The following is a 14,813-nucleotide window of genomic DNA, read 5'->3' as shown; positions in this document are numbered from 1 at the left end:
GTGATTCAAAGCTGTACAAGAAGAAAAACAGCCTGCTAGCATTCCAATGAAAGTCCGGAATACCCCAAAATAAAATGCATATTAACATGTTTTATCTTGCAAGCACCTTTTCTCCAAAGTCAAAATGTCTTGATCTTTTAGAGACAGCAGAGAAATCTAGGTATATTGTCACTTAGTTCATAGGTCAAAAATGCAAACTATGTTTACACTAGAACCTCAGAGCGCGTTAGTTGAGCAAACTATATGTGCATTAGGTCATACAGTGATACAGCTTGTTTATACCTGGCTGCAGCACTGTTCTATATACAGATAAATTCAAAGCTAGTCCTTGCATTCAGTGTTATTATAGTTGATTGTACACGAAATATTCAGAGGCTTCAGTGTCATTAAGGGTATATAAGTGAAATGACATGGGCAGTATTATTCTCATCAGTGTAGGTTAATGGAACGAAACTCATCTGATCATCTTTTCAGCAGTCGTCTTACATGTTGAAAAGCTTTTCCTCATGCATATGTACAATGTGATGGTCTGTTCTGAAGAGAACTGGTCTCTGGAAATGGGAAGCTGGACCATACTCTTAGTTATTAAATACATTCATAGGACAACCTCTATCATTGAAAACATGTGTAGTACAAGATACCATTTCAATTTGAAAATGAATTTAGGGTAAATAGAAGGTTGTATCCCATGCACAATGTCATTATAATATGGTGTTGCTATGGAATCAAAAGAAATTTTATGCAAACTGCTAGACAGTATTTTCTTTCAGAGTACTTGCATGCTGTTTTAGGGATGGTGAAGTCGTGCTGAATGGGAATGAACCCAAATGGCAAGGGCTCGCCACGTCTGTGCAGGACTGAGATCAGATGGAAACTTAGGGGAGATGCATCAAAAGAATTCTGTATTTTACCATTAATGTCCTGCACCTGATCTAGAATAAGAACAAAATTTTACTATGTTTAAGTGTGGTTTTCCATTAAGGATGTCTGTCTTTAGAAACATCTTTCTACTTCGATGAAATAGTCATGTGAATTAGTCCATACTCACACTTAGCCATATACTGTGTTTAAACCTTCTTAAATACTTTGTTCTTTTAAGAACGGATATTTATGTTCTCTTAAAGGCATACTCATCTAAAAGCTTCCTCAACACTCTTGTCTTGGTGAAGTACCTCTGGAAGAAATGAAATTGAATCTACATTTTAAGTGAAATTTGGTGGCATTTAAAATGTCATATCCCATATTCCCCCTTAAGCTTTTCATACCCCTCAGGCAGGTCTGTGCCCCCGGTCACCACTTCCCAACGGTGGTATCCAGGCAGAGGTAAACATCTGCTTGCTCCTTCTCTCTCACACACAAATACATGCGTTCACAGAGCATGTATAAATATAACTTCAAAATGGAATTGACAGTATGCACGCAGTAGGCTTTGAATGAAAAACCCAGCCATAAGCTGAGCAGTTTCTCACAGTAACGGTGGCGTTTGAACTCCGGTAAGTCTGACTGCAACGTAATCAATAATATTAAATCTTAGAAGACAGAAATTGTGAAGTGCAATTGGGACCTGGTGGGATGTGACAAAAAATACCAAGAAGAAAATGGGTCGAACTCTTGTGCACTTGGTTAAAGCTCCTCAGTGCTCCCTCAGCTGTCACAAAGGTCACCCTACTTCTTAAAAGTATCGATGTTTACAAAATGAGAATAAGTGTTTGTCAGCAGTGAAATAACTGTTCGTTTTGCCTGAAAGAACAATTAAATGAACTTAAATTTTGGTATTAGTGTATTACATAGCTTAATAAATTCATTTAAATTATTTCATGAGACACGTTACCAAGGCTGGATTTTCACTATCTGTGTGTTGGATAATGAGTGTTGGCATCTAACAATACACATTCACTTTCTTCTTTTCCAATCTAGCTATTGGATTTACGTGTATGAATTCTAAATTGTTAAAGTAATTAAAGTAAATATCCAGCTAACTGTTTGGCTTGTGTAGGCGCATTACAGGAATACTTGCTATTGCTGTTCGGCTAAAGAACACCAGAGATTTGTTACCTCTAGAATGCAATTTGAGCAAGTACAAGTTCACCAGCTATCAAACAACCAAAATTTTTACTGAAAGCATTTCAAAAATAATTTGTGAATATGGCAGTGTTTCAGAACACCTCTTTTTTGTCATGTGAAGTGGCCTGAGTGTGTCTCAGTTGTCTGTTGCTTTAGCTTTTTTAACAGCCAGAAAGTAGGTCTCTAGCTTCCCTTGTCTCTGACTAGAAAAAACTTTGAAATATGTTTGGTTTAAGAACATTTTTAAGATTTCACATAGTTGGTCTGTTTGGGGTTTTTTATTATTATTATTGTTTTGAATGGTAAAGATTTTTTTTTAAGTTTCTTTCACAAGAGCAGTAGGGGAATTTCCATTTTGTGGTCTAGCAGAAATTATATACTTTGCAGTTGACAGAAGCGGTGAAAATAAAACATTTGTGCATGGGGAGCAGTTTAGAGGAGGTGCCTAAATTCATAGCAGGTCCATGTGGATGCAGTCCATTTTTAGTCAGTTTGTATTACATATAACATTTGTGAGGATTCTCGTTGGTGTTTTTGCAGACCATCACTGTCTGTTGCATTTCCTAAAAAACTATCAACTAATTAATTCAAATGGCACCCCTCTCATTTATTCTCATCAGTAATAATAAGATCTTTGGAGTCTAGTCCTGTGGTTGTGCCATCCCATTCTTTGAGGTGAAACTAATAGCACCTGTTAATAACTGAAACTGATGTCATTATTTTAGATGAAACTGCTGGCAGCTCTTTGACACTATCAGCTAGATTTGGTTGCTTAAAACATTGTCTGTCTTAACTGTTCACTTTGAAATTTTACATGTTGGGCGTCTGCCTTAGAGGCTTGTTTGTTTGGTGGGGTTTTTTTTCTACTTGCAATGTGCAACTATGAAAATGAAACACTCAAGAAAATGAGTATATGAACAATACTATTTTGTCTTTATTAAAATTTGTCATAGTAATTTTAGGAATATTCTTATTTCTTATTCTTTGTGATAGTAATTTGAAAGTCAGAGAAGTTGGCTTTTCTCATAGCGCATCAAAGGATGTGACTTTGTCGGATGGCAGGTGTTTGGCTTTTTGTGTGTGTTTGCCAAACGTTTGGTACAGCTCTGCACCTGAATTCCTAAAACCTGTTGCTAACATGAGATCATTGCAGCCCAGGAATGCACAGAGCGTTCCTTGCACCTGGAGCTCGGAGCTAATAGGGTGGCTGCAGCTGGGTCGAAGAGCTGGGTCAGAGAGGTCTTTTAGTTTCTTTAAATGTCTTCCTTGTCTTAAACCAGCAAGTTTGGTGGAAGGAGGTAGTATGTTTGACTACAGATGGGACTGTATATCACATTTGTGTACTGATTATGTGGCCAGCACAGTGGTTTGGGAAGAGTTGCCTACTAACGTAATGAGTCTGAGGGGAAGAAAGGGAATTTTGTCAAAAGAAAGTTGGAAGTCCAAGACTGATGTAGATTGTGCCTGAACAAGGCAAAATAGAGTTCTGCAGAGGATAATTTTAACATTTTTCCCTCTCTAAGTATAGCAGGATGCTCCAGGCATTCATGGATGCAGGAATTTCAAGAAATTTATTAAAAAAAAAAAAAAAAAAAAAAAAAAAAAAAGGCTAAATCTTCTACTTGCTAAAATGGAAGTCTTAATTTTGCTAAATTGGAAGTCTTAATTTTGGAAGTATGTACTTTGCATATGCTATTACATATGAATTATTTTTTGTGCTATTTTTTGGCTTGAAAAAAAGCCCCACTTCTTGGCTTGAAAAGAAAAACTCCTGTGTTTAAAATCATATGTAGATACATATTTCTTTATGTATTTTAGGAATCTTATCCTTTATGTATGTATGTATGCTAGGTGGAAGAGAAAGCAATGCATCAAAATTACTCGAGGAAGTAAGTTTTTTGTGTGCTTTGCTTTCTGTTCTGACATTTCCTATAATTGTTTTTTCCTTTCCAAAGCAATTGGAAAAAGTTGATAGATTTTAGCCACCTGTTGGAGTGTTTCATGATGGTAAGGGCAAAACTCAGCCTGGCTGTTGAGGCCAGTAATGGACAATTATAAGATGCTGGGAAATATTCCTTAGATTTTGTGCCTGTGACAGCTAATTGAATGAGTTAATTCTGCCCTGTAGATGTTAGATGCTCTTACGCGCACAAATCAATTTGTTATAGTACTGCATCAGTAATTGGGAAATACTTGATTGTGTACAGTCTTTATAGTACTGGGCTTAAAAGGCACAGCAATTTTATTTTCCTTCCAGAAGCTGCAGGAGGATGGTGCAGTGCCCTACAACACCCAAGGAGCTGTGCACTCTGTTAAATTTCCAACAGCCATTTTATCAAACAGATGCTTCCATTACTCTGTGTGAAAACTCAGTTAAAAAGATAAAATGCAGAAACTGTTTCGTTTTGAGGTTGTTTTTTTTCCCTAGAATTTTCTAGAATTAGACATACACATTTATTCTGATTGTGCACTTTCTGCAGAGTACTTCCCCCAGCAAAGCTGAAAGCAGTGGAGTTTGAGGAAAAAGCCTTGTTGAAATTTCATTGGTGCCAATATAAGCAGGTAGATCATTGTCTTGGTTTTCCAGTATTAAAGCTCTGCTCCTGTTTTGTGATGTACACATTGCTATGGAAGACAGGAGATGACTTTTATTTAGGTAGGTTAATAGGTCCCATGGTTTCCAACGCTGCATTTGTTTGGGTTTGGGTGGTGGGCTTGTAAAGGCTTCCTTGCTTCAACAGCATAGCAGGCTCGACAGGTTTTCCCAGCAGCACTGACATTTACTATAACTTGTATGTATGTATCTATCTTGTAACTTCAGTGTGCTGTTCACCAGAGGGTTCAGCTCTGCCAAATGAGCCCTCTAGGTCTGATTGGAAGGCTTGGGGTGTTGGGGATATACACATGCTTGGCTGAAGGTAAAAATCGAATGCGAGACAAGGAGGGCTGTGTATGTGTGTGTATGTAGGAAATTTGTATCTGAGAGCTCCTCTGCTTTACCTGGGAAAATGTGGGGGGTTTTTTCTCTCCAAGGCCCACATGATAAATGGAACTGTTGTTTCATATGCACAGGCTGTTGGCTATGTGATCGTGTTCTCTCACAATGAGCAGGACACTGGGTTTCATTCTAAGTTTTACAAACCATGCTCAAATTGCTATGTGTAGGTACTTACGCAAAATGTTGTGTAATAAGTTTTTTAAAACAATATGGGAAAATGCTCTCCCCTTTGTTTATTACACCCCATTAGGTAGGTGGGTAGTATATACGTAATGTGAGACAAATTTTTTATTTAGAAATCTGTATGTGTTCATACAGTTTTATTCTTGATTGTAGGTGTTGTCTTATGTTGCTACTATTGAATACAACGCTATCTGATATCTTTGTAGTGTAGTGCTTATGAACAGCTTCTTTTGTGTACAAAAAGTTCAGTAGACTTATTAGTGTTGTATGTTGTTGAAACAGTAAAAATTATATCCTCTCTGTGTACTCTCAGTAATAGAGTCTTTTGAATGATTTGTAAAAGTTTTGGGGAGAGATGCTCAGCTGGTGTGTGCAAATTGCAGATTTTTTCTGACTAGAGTTTTGATATTGTGAGATTCATTAATGTTCAGAGAAAATGCATCATCAATATTAAGATATATAAAAGCTGTATTATGGAAACTTGGAATTTCTTTTGTCATTTCAGTAGTGATGCAGTGATTATTTTTCTTTACTCTCTTACACTTTGATTGGTTTTAGAACCATGACCATATCCACATTAAATTTCTTTAAAATAAAACCACAACCTTCAGTTTTCTCTTTGATAATATATTAGGGTGGTGTCTCGACTGAGCAATAAGATGAAACAATGATAAGAACTAGAACAGTGCCCAGAAGTGCTTCTGCTACATTATGGATTTGAGAAAATGCCCTTAATACCGTTAGCTTTTGGTCAGCCCTGAACTGGTTTGGACTAGATGACCCTTCTAACTGAAATATTCTGTTCTATTCTGTTCAAGACCTGACAGACATTTTTGTGCTTATTTTTACTGTTACTGCAGAGAAAGAAACTTGCTGTGTAACTGGAACAATAGACTGATCGGCAGAAACTTGAGCATTTGACATACTGCAGAAATTTGTTTGTGTCATTGGAATAGTTATGTTGCCGCTTGTTGCAGTTTATTGAATTAACAAACTGTGGATGTCCCTCTCAGCAGAGCTGCTTTGGGTTCCAAAATAAATCTAGACACCTCTCCCTTGCTGGCCAAACAAGGAAAAAAAGGAGAAATTATGAAAATAGCAAGTCCTTTATTTTTCTGAAAACAAAGCAACTTTTTTTTTACTGTTCTGTAAAGAAGAGTGTCGTGATTGCTTTAAGAATAAAACAAGTCAGGTCTCTGGCTGGGGCATTAGGGAGCAATTAGTTGAGAGCTCAGAGGTCAAGTGCAAAGGGGTTTGGAGCTTGAAGAAGAGAGTTGTGCAGTGGCCGAAGGCTGGGAACGCTGCCCTGCTGAATGCGTAAAACATAGAAGAGCTGGTTCCATATGTCCATCTGTTAAGGATCTCTGACAACAACGGTGCTGTCACATGTTTTCAACTCTCCTTCTGTTCCATCCCTATCGGCATCATATTCGGAAAGCTATGAAGCAGGTTTAGATCTAAGTCTCCAGATTTCTTGTCAGCCTGTCTGGAAAGCAGCAAAGGTTGAGGGAGCATTTAAAATAATCCATCTCTGGATGACAGGTGAATAAAGAAAAGATTGAATGAGTAGAGAAAGGTGTAGACTAGAGGTGAACAGTAATATGGCACTTGGAAAGAGGAGGGGAAAGGATAGACAGGATGAGAAAGCAAGGAGGGTATAAAAGCAAAACAAAAAGGGATATGTCAGTTTTAAGAACAGAAAACATTGCAGGAGGACAGGGGGAGTAACCAGAAATGTATGCTGGAAAAAGAAGAAGGAAGTGTTACAGTTTTCCTTGTATATCCCTGCTGAAGGAGTGGAAATGACACAGCATTTCTGTACACACACACACACACACACGAGCTGTGTCTGCTGGATTATACCCCCAGCCTTGTCTTTTGAATGAGCGCTGGGAAGTCAAGAGAATGTAGAAAGGAGGAAGGCATTACTTGTCTAATGAGGGAGAAAATGGTTTTTGGAAATCCTTACTTCTACCCTACCTTCATGTGTCAAATTTCATATTTCTGCTATTCTCCAAGGAGCTTCCATGGAGTTCTGCTTCTGTCTAATGTTCTCTTTATTAATTCTAAAAGTTTATGGTGGATATTGGAAAATTAGGTGATAGCAATAGTATCTTGCTTAGTATGTGTGGGTTTATTCTTACTATACTTTAGATATTTCTAAACATAAAGAGCAATATTTTTAAAAGTATTGACATCAATGATCCTTGTTAATATGGGCTATAGGTTTGCCATATACTTGAAGTTAATACTGTGCTTTGTAGAAGCCTAAGTTTGGAATCAGCTCAGGGAGTATATTTTCAGTTGTGCTGTGTGTCAGGTCACTTCTTTTTATTTAGATATCTTACCATTTTGAGCAAGATGATTTCTTTGTAGTGTAGTCTGCAGTTTTTGTAAAGTATTTTGAGATTTTAAGATAAAGGAATAATACTAGGGAATTAGGATTTTTCTTTACCCTCTAGTAGGAATCCATACAGTCACCTCTGTAATTCCTTGGAAAGGTAACCTGAAAATACTTACTTCCAGATTTAACTTGTGTGTTAAAGGAACATCTACACTGTGACAGGGTTAATATTGTCCGGTAAATCACTTAATCGTACTAGCAGCAAGCAAAGGCACTGTTATACTAGCCACAACACAACTACAAAAGCATCAAAAATCATGTCAGCTGTTTATCTTTTTTGTGGTGTTAATGCATACCATAAACCAGATAAACAAGACCAAGCATGAGTGCTGTGCATCAGATTCTTTACACAACAATTAAAGAAGTCCAAGAGCACAGAAGATGGAAAGATCCTGCAGATCGTGTCAACTAATATATTACTTAGACCTCACCACAAACCTTTCCTAAGCAGTAATCTGGCATCTCCTGATTAAAATACTACTGAGTATTGGAGATATTCAGGCATCTCTAAGATACTTAGGTTTGTATTCTTTATATATGTCAGAATTCAGTAATTTAAAAAAAATAAAAAACCCAATTTGTCTCTTTCTCCTGGCAGCTTTATGGATTTCAGATTTACTTCCTAACCTTATTTTTCAACATAGATGCTCAGAGAAAATCAAGCCTGTGTATTTTCAGCTTGGTTTTGTGTCTGTGTGTGTTTGGGTTTTGTTGTTTGGGGTTTTTTAATAGATATTAAATATGTGTCGTTGTTCAAATCATCACTACAACTTTCCTGTGGCATCATTTGGATATGTGCTCACTTAAAAATGCAGGTTTGTGACAGTACTTGCTTATGAAACAACATGCAGGGACGTACTTGGATTTGAAAGTCTGTCCCAGTGCACATTTTGTTCTGTGGAAAGGCATTGAAAGAGGAGGAGTAGTTTTATATTTGATTACAAAATGCAAAATATTTCCATCTAAGAAGCGGTATTACACATTTTGGTTTAGAGTGGATAAAGGAAGTTTTCTTTTCTCTCATATTTTGAAAATTAAAATCCCTCAGAATATTTTAAAACATTAGCTGTGGTTAAGGGATTAAATGAAGCAAAATGGCTTGCTGTATGTTGAATCAATCAGAATTAAAGTTCGTTTGTAAATGACAGCTTTTCTATGCACAGCAACTTTCTTTTAATACCTCTGGTGTAAATGACTCTTCTTTTTAACATGCCACGTTACCTGTGTTTAATGAAGTGATTTAGGTATTCTGAGTGGGTTATTTGCGAATTTCGAGTCTAAATAAGATGCAAACTGCTTTTCAGGAGTAGGACGTAGTGAAGCTAGCTTTCACAAGATGAGCTAGGTGGCAGAATTGACTAAGAAAGTGGTGCTTAGTTATTCCGTAAGCTCTGAATGCCAGTTTGTTCAGTGAATCATGTAAAGTGCAGTCCATTTTAACTTTATACCTTATAAAAAGGAACTATCAGTTTATTTCAAATATATTTTGTAATATTTTATGCAGAATACCTTAAAGGAGGTGTATACTAATTTCCAAAAAGCTATAGGCTCTCAGAGCTGATACATTTTTTTTTTTTTTTGTGATTTGGTGATACAGTTATTTTCCATGTGTATTACACAATGCAAGGTCTACAGAAGGATGCTGCTGATAGCGTATTTCCCTGAGGTTCTCTGCTCTGCCTGCCCAAGTTTGCCTGCTTTATACACTCAATTTTTACTGAGGACAAAGGTGAACAGTGGATAGGAAAACTAGGATGACAGATGTTTGTCATTACTGGTTAATGCTTTACCGGACAGTTCTTGGGTACTAAGATGGAGAGCGTGGTGTGAAAACAGAGTAAAACTAGGTTTTTAACACAGGTATTACTGTGTCAGGGGCTTTAAATATACGTATGTAGCTATTAAATACAGAGTAGTGGCTTACTAGTTTTGAAGGTCAGTGAAAGAAGGTACATTTCCCATGGAGCCTTCCTATTAGCAATTGCTATACTTTAATCCAGGAAAAACATCACATCGTAAGTCCCTTCAGGTCCATCTTTTTCAACTAGCCTAAAGAGAAATACGACTTTATTATATTGGTGGAAGACTAGTCAAAAAGCATTTTTTTCTTTTTTTTTAACTTAACTCCCATCTTTTTGTCTTAATCTTTGTCTGATGTAGTATCACAGCTCTGAAGGCCTACAGGGACGGTGTTGTCTGGAGGACTGGGATGCATAGCTGGGAATCAGGAACTCCTGGAGTTTTTTCCTCAACTGTTTCATTTTATTACATTTGCTGAGTTGCTCAAGTTCCAACTCATTTTTCTTTTCATCAGGTTGATGATGATGGGTAGTGATGACGCTAGGTGGTGATAATAGTCATTGTTACTGTACTGGCTCGTTAATCTTTTAGTAAGACCCTGTTTGGTGAGGGATTGGTTTCACACACAGGCTACTGGTGTAGTCTGGGTGTGTGTGAGGGTCCATACAGCAGGTGTGGTGCGATTCATTCTGCAATACCACTTGCAGTCCATGATAGCAAACAGGGTAATGTAGAAATAAATAAAATAATTAAAAGAGAATTTTATTGACACATGATGGTAGACCAGAATGTGTGCTGGTTTTCATCCAGAAGACCTAGAAGGATGTACCAGGTTGAGTGACTGGGCATGGATTGCTAGGCAGAATAACCTTTGCATGAAATCTGCATGAGAAAGCAGCCTTTCTGTCACCCTCTCTTCTTCAAAGGCTTACTGAAAAATAGTCTCACTCTGCATAAGCATGAAGATTTTTATTAGGCCACTGTTACGGAATCAGTACTATACCTAGAACAGAGATTACAGAGTGCTTCCATTCTGAATTCCAGAATTTAAGGTGCCTGCTATGAAGTCTTTGGGTTCATTTGCAAATATATGTTCTGTTACTGAAGGAATACAGGGTGTTTAATGGAATTGGCTTTCTAATAAAAGGGAGACAGTATTGAATTTATTAATCTGAGAGTTGTTCCAAGAAAGACTCTTGCTTTATACAAATGGTCTGCTAGGAAACAATTGTTATCCAGCTCACTTTGGGTATAATCACCATTAGTCAATATGTGCTTTTAAGATTAAATTTGCAGTTGTACTGTATTTTGTCCCTGCTTTAAAAGTACTCATGTATTTCTATTCTTTCTGTTCAGTACACTATGCTTCTTGAATACAGAGCTTCATTCTCTTATGATCATAACCCAGTTATGTGGAGTTTACTAACTTGGTTAATAAGCCTATAAATAATAATTCATAGTCTTCTTTTGTAGTTAGCAGTGGTAGCCTATTATAATTTTCCTTGGCAGCACATATGGAGGGTGATAAACTAACCGATAAAAGTGCCACATGGAACATAGGTCCACTTTTATTTTTTTACAACTGTTTCTTTCATCTGATACATAATTAATGTGCAAGGTTCAAAATTGTTTTGTCTGTGATTTCGGCTTCTGCTGATGTATTCTGAGCTGTAAATGCTGTGTGAAAACAATTATTCCAGACTTAATCGGCTGCATTTGTTCAGTGGTCGTTGCATAAGAACAGCAAATGAGGTTGTCAAAATACTTTTTAAGGAATTTTTGTTTTCACTCCTTGAGCCTTATTACTAGTTCTTTTAACTGACGTTAGGTGTAAATTCCACGATAGGCCTTCTAGCCAAGCACATGCAGTAACTTTTTTTCTTTCGTTTGCTGTTCATTAGTTCATGTTTAGTTGGCTTTTTAGTCTTATCTTCACAAAGGATGAGACACATCTTGCCCATAAGCTGGCTTTGCCAGCGTCTGCCTGCTTTAGCAGAAGCAACTGCAGCTCTTCTGCTTGTTTGAGAACTTCAGTGGAACTCCAGATTGACCTTGGACAAAGATGAGGAAAGAGACATCCATTTTGTACACCGACTTTCTTCTCTCTCCTGTCATGGAAACAAATCTTTGTAGTGGTATTGCTTCACATTAAAGTGATATAACTTCTCCCACCCCACCCCTCATCTTGTAAATCTGATACTCTACAGTGCCTTGAGTGAAAATAGTTGCAAGAGTGCATCCCAGATTGCATTTCTAGAGTTTCAGCCTTTCATCTTAATCGGAAGATACCTGTATTATAATCAGCATCATAATGCTAGTTTTCTGAGGTTACTAGTCTATCCCTTCTGTCCCCTTCCATAATTAAGTAAATCTGTATTTCTTGAGTCAAACTTCCCATGTATGAACTCTTTAATCATGTAGTTTGAAAATTTTGGTAGTACCAAGACAGCCATATAGGTATGTAGCCATCATATCAAAGAGAACTTTTCAGTCTCACTGTAAGTACTCCTGGCATAGTGGGTGCAATGTAGGAGTCTGGATGCACAAACTGCCAAGCTCTAACCTGCTGCTGGCTGTTGGCTTCTCATTGCTTCTGCCTGGATTTAGGTGGATCACTTGTTGCAAGAGAGATTTGGTGATTTTTCAGGAAAATTTATTCTGAAAGAGGAAGTGCATTTCCAGATTTACAAGGAGAGATGAATTCTGAATGTTTCCTCTTTTCTCCTTTTGCTTCTGACTTGTTTGTCTTCCTTAATTTTGCTGCCTGGGCGTAGGGTCTTCTACTTGGAAACTTCCGTCTAGCCGAATAGATACCACTGCTTAGAAAAAACTCCTTTTCCTGAATGGTTGTTCATACTGAGTATCTATTCTGAATAGTGATGCAACCATTAGAGTCATTGCAGTACATTTGTTTTTCCCCTCCCTATGAGTAATAAGGGAATACACGCTGGATTGCAATGAGAGAGCTGAGCATGAGGATTGCTGTTATTGACTGCCATTTACTTGTCTGATAGAGAACAAATTCCCACCAATTTGTCACCACAGGGGAACATTTTCATTGTATGATTTATATTTCAATTTTTGAGTTAGAATTCCAGTAACGTTACATATACACATTAAATATTCTCACTGGCTTAAAGGTCTTATATTTTTTCTTTTGTCATCATGCTTCAAAATATACCATGCTTGAACACTGTAGCTCAAAAGAAAGCTTCCTAAAGTAAATAATCAGCCTGTCTTATGAAGAGAAGGGGAGAGTAGTGGAGGTTCAATACCTTTTTCTTATCACGGTGTTTAACATATTCTATCCTGGTATTCTTGCAGCCATATTGTTGAGATATGGAATGGATAAAGGGATGGATGGATAAGTCTGCTGAAAAACTGGCTTGACTGCTGGATTGAAAGGGCTGTGATCAGTGCTTTAGTGTTCACTTGGTGGCTTACTAGTGACCGTGTGCCTCAGGGTTTGGTACAAGGGGCAGTAGTGTTTAATAGTGATGTGGGGAGTGGGGTGAGGTGTCTTGTCAGGAATCCTGTGGGTGGTGCTGAACTGGAGGAAGCAGTATATGTAATGGAGGACAGGGCTGCTCTGTGGAGGGACTTGGAAAAGTGGGTTTGTGGAATCAAAAAATGGTTCTGGTTGGAAGGGACCTCTGGAGGTCACCTGGTCCAACCCCACTGCTCAAGGAAGGCCACCTCAAGCTGGCTGCCCAGGACCACGTCCAGTTTTCAAGTATCTGCAAGGTGGAAGACTCCACAGCCTCCCCGGGCAACCTGTGCCAGTGCTCAGTCACCCTCACAGAGAAAAAAGTTTCCTGATGTTGGGAGGGAACCTCCTCTGCTTCAGTTTGTGATTGCTGCCTCTGCTGCTGCCACCGGGCACCACTGAACAGAGCCTCGCTCTGTCCTCCTGTCGCCCTCCCCTCAGGGGCTGCCCACAGGGAAGCCCCCTCAGCGTTCTCCTTTGGGCTGAACAGGGCCAGCGCTCTCCACCTCTCCTCATACCAGGGATGCAGCAGTCCCTTAATCACCCCAATGGCCCTTTGTTAGAGTCTCTCCTGAATGTCCATGCCTTGTACTGAGTATATTAATCAATATTACTAAATATTAATAATGTAATTCCCCCCCCCCCCCCTTGATTTCTTTAACTGTTTAGCTGAAGAATTGTGGTCAAGCTGGTTTTTGTTTTACTTATCTTCCCTTCTTTGACACAGAGCCAGGATATTCCCAGTTAATAGTGCATTTATGGTCAAATCACATGTATGTATGGTTGCTCGGTCTGTTTTATGGAAAGATGCTGAAGGAAAAGATCTGAGTTGTTGATGGAGAAGGTGACTGGGCCTGAGTGACCTGAGGTGACCGTGCTGTTAACTATGCAAAGTTGTTAAAAGCAATTTTGAATGGTAAAGTTCATAGAGACAAAGCACTAAAAAAGGGGGGAGGGGAATAGTATTAGGATTGTGAATCTGAAGGTTTAGATATTTCTATGCTTCATCAGCCATAGCACTTTCCCCTTCCTGGGGGGGGGGGGGGGGGGGGGGGGGGGGGCGGGGGCGGGGAAGATACATAAAAAAGAATCTGATGTGCTTTTTGGTTCATGAGAGGTCTTGATTTTTTTATTTTTTTATTTTTATTTTTTAATATATATGCTGTTGTCTTAATGAAAGGCAATTTCATGGAATTATGACATTTTTAAAAATCTGTTTTGTTTCCTTTGGGAATGCAATAGTTGGTTGATAAATTACTTGATTCTTCACGTTGTTCAAATGCTTGTGGACACAACCTTAACATAAGGAAAACTAAACTGAAAGCAATTTTAGGCAGCTTTTTTTACTATACCCTTGAGCATTTTCCAAGTTTGCATTTAATCACGGAATCTTGGCCATGATATTTGTGACAGGTAATTTCCTTAATGCAGTTGACAGAGATGGATTACATGGAAGCCTATTGGATCCAATGCTTTTGTGTGCAAGTGATAAGACTAGATTAGGGTTATCTTGCTCTGAGTGCCTGGAAAGATACAGCTACCTAATAATTCCCCTGGTAATATGGATGGTTTGTGGGAGCAGCAATTCATGGCTAGATACTAGCCTGCAAAAGTATTACCAGATTTTATTGCACCTTGAGAATATCTGGGGTGATATGTGGTTTTGTGTTACATGATATCAAAATTATATGTCAGAGAAAGACAAATGCATTAAATATTTGGCAATTTGGAAAAGTGATAAGGCAAGAGGCAGGTACATATCTTAGAAATATTAATGGCATTTAAAAATAAAATTATGTTTGTCATAAGCATGAATATTATTCTGAATTTGTGAAGAAATAACAAAAGAAGTAGCATTTAGCTTTTTAGCTGCTCTA

At 38.0% G+C, this 14,813-nt stretch overlaps 1 protein-coding gene across 22 annotated transcripts in view; it reads left to right on the top strand.

Moving 5' to 3' along the window:
* The window catches only part of RBFOX1 (RNA binding fox-1 homolog 1), a 916,301-nt gene that overhangs the window by 569,030 nt on the left and 332,458 nt on the right, over positions 1-14,813 (top strand). The window lies entirely within an intron of this gene.

This window comes from Falco naumanni, chromosome 4 (genome assembly GCF_017639655.2).
Source record: "Falco naumanni isolate bFalNau1 chromosome 4, bFalNau1.pat, whole genome shotgun sequence".
In the NCBI taxonomy this organism is placed as follows: Eukaryota; Metazoa; Chordata; class Aves; order Falconiformes; family Falconidae; genus Falco; species Falco naumanni.
The sequence above is the reverse complement of the archived record's forward strand: the minus strand, read 5'-3'. Positions and strand labels throughout refer to the sequence as shown.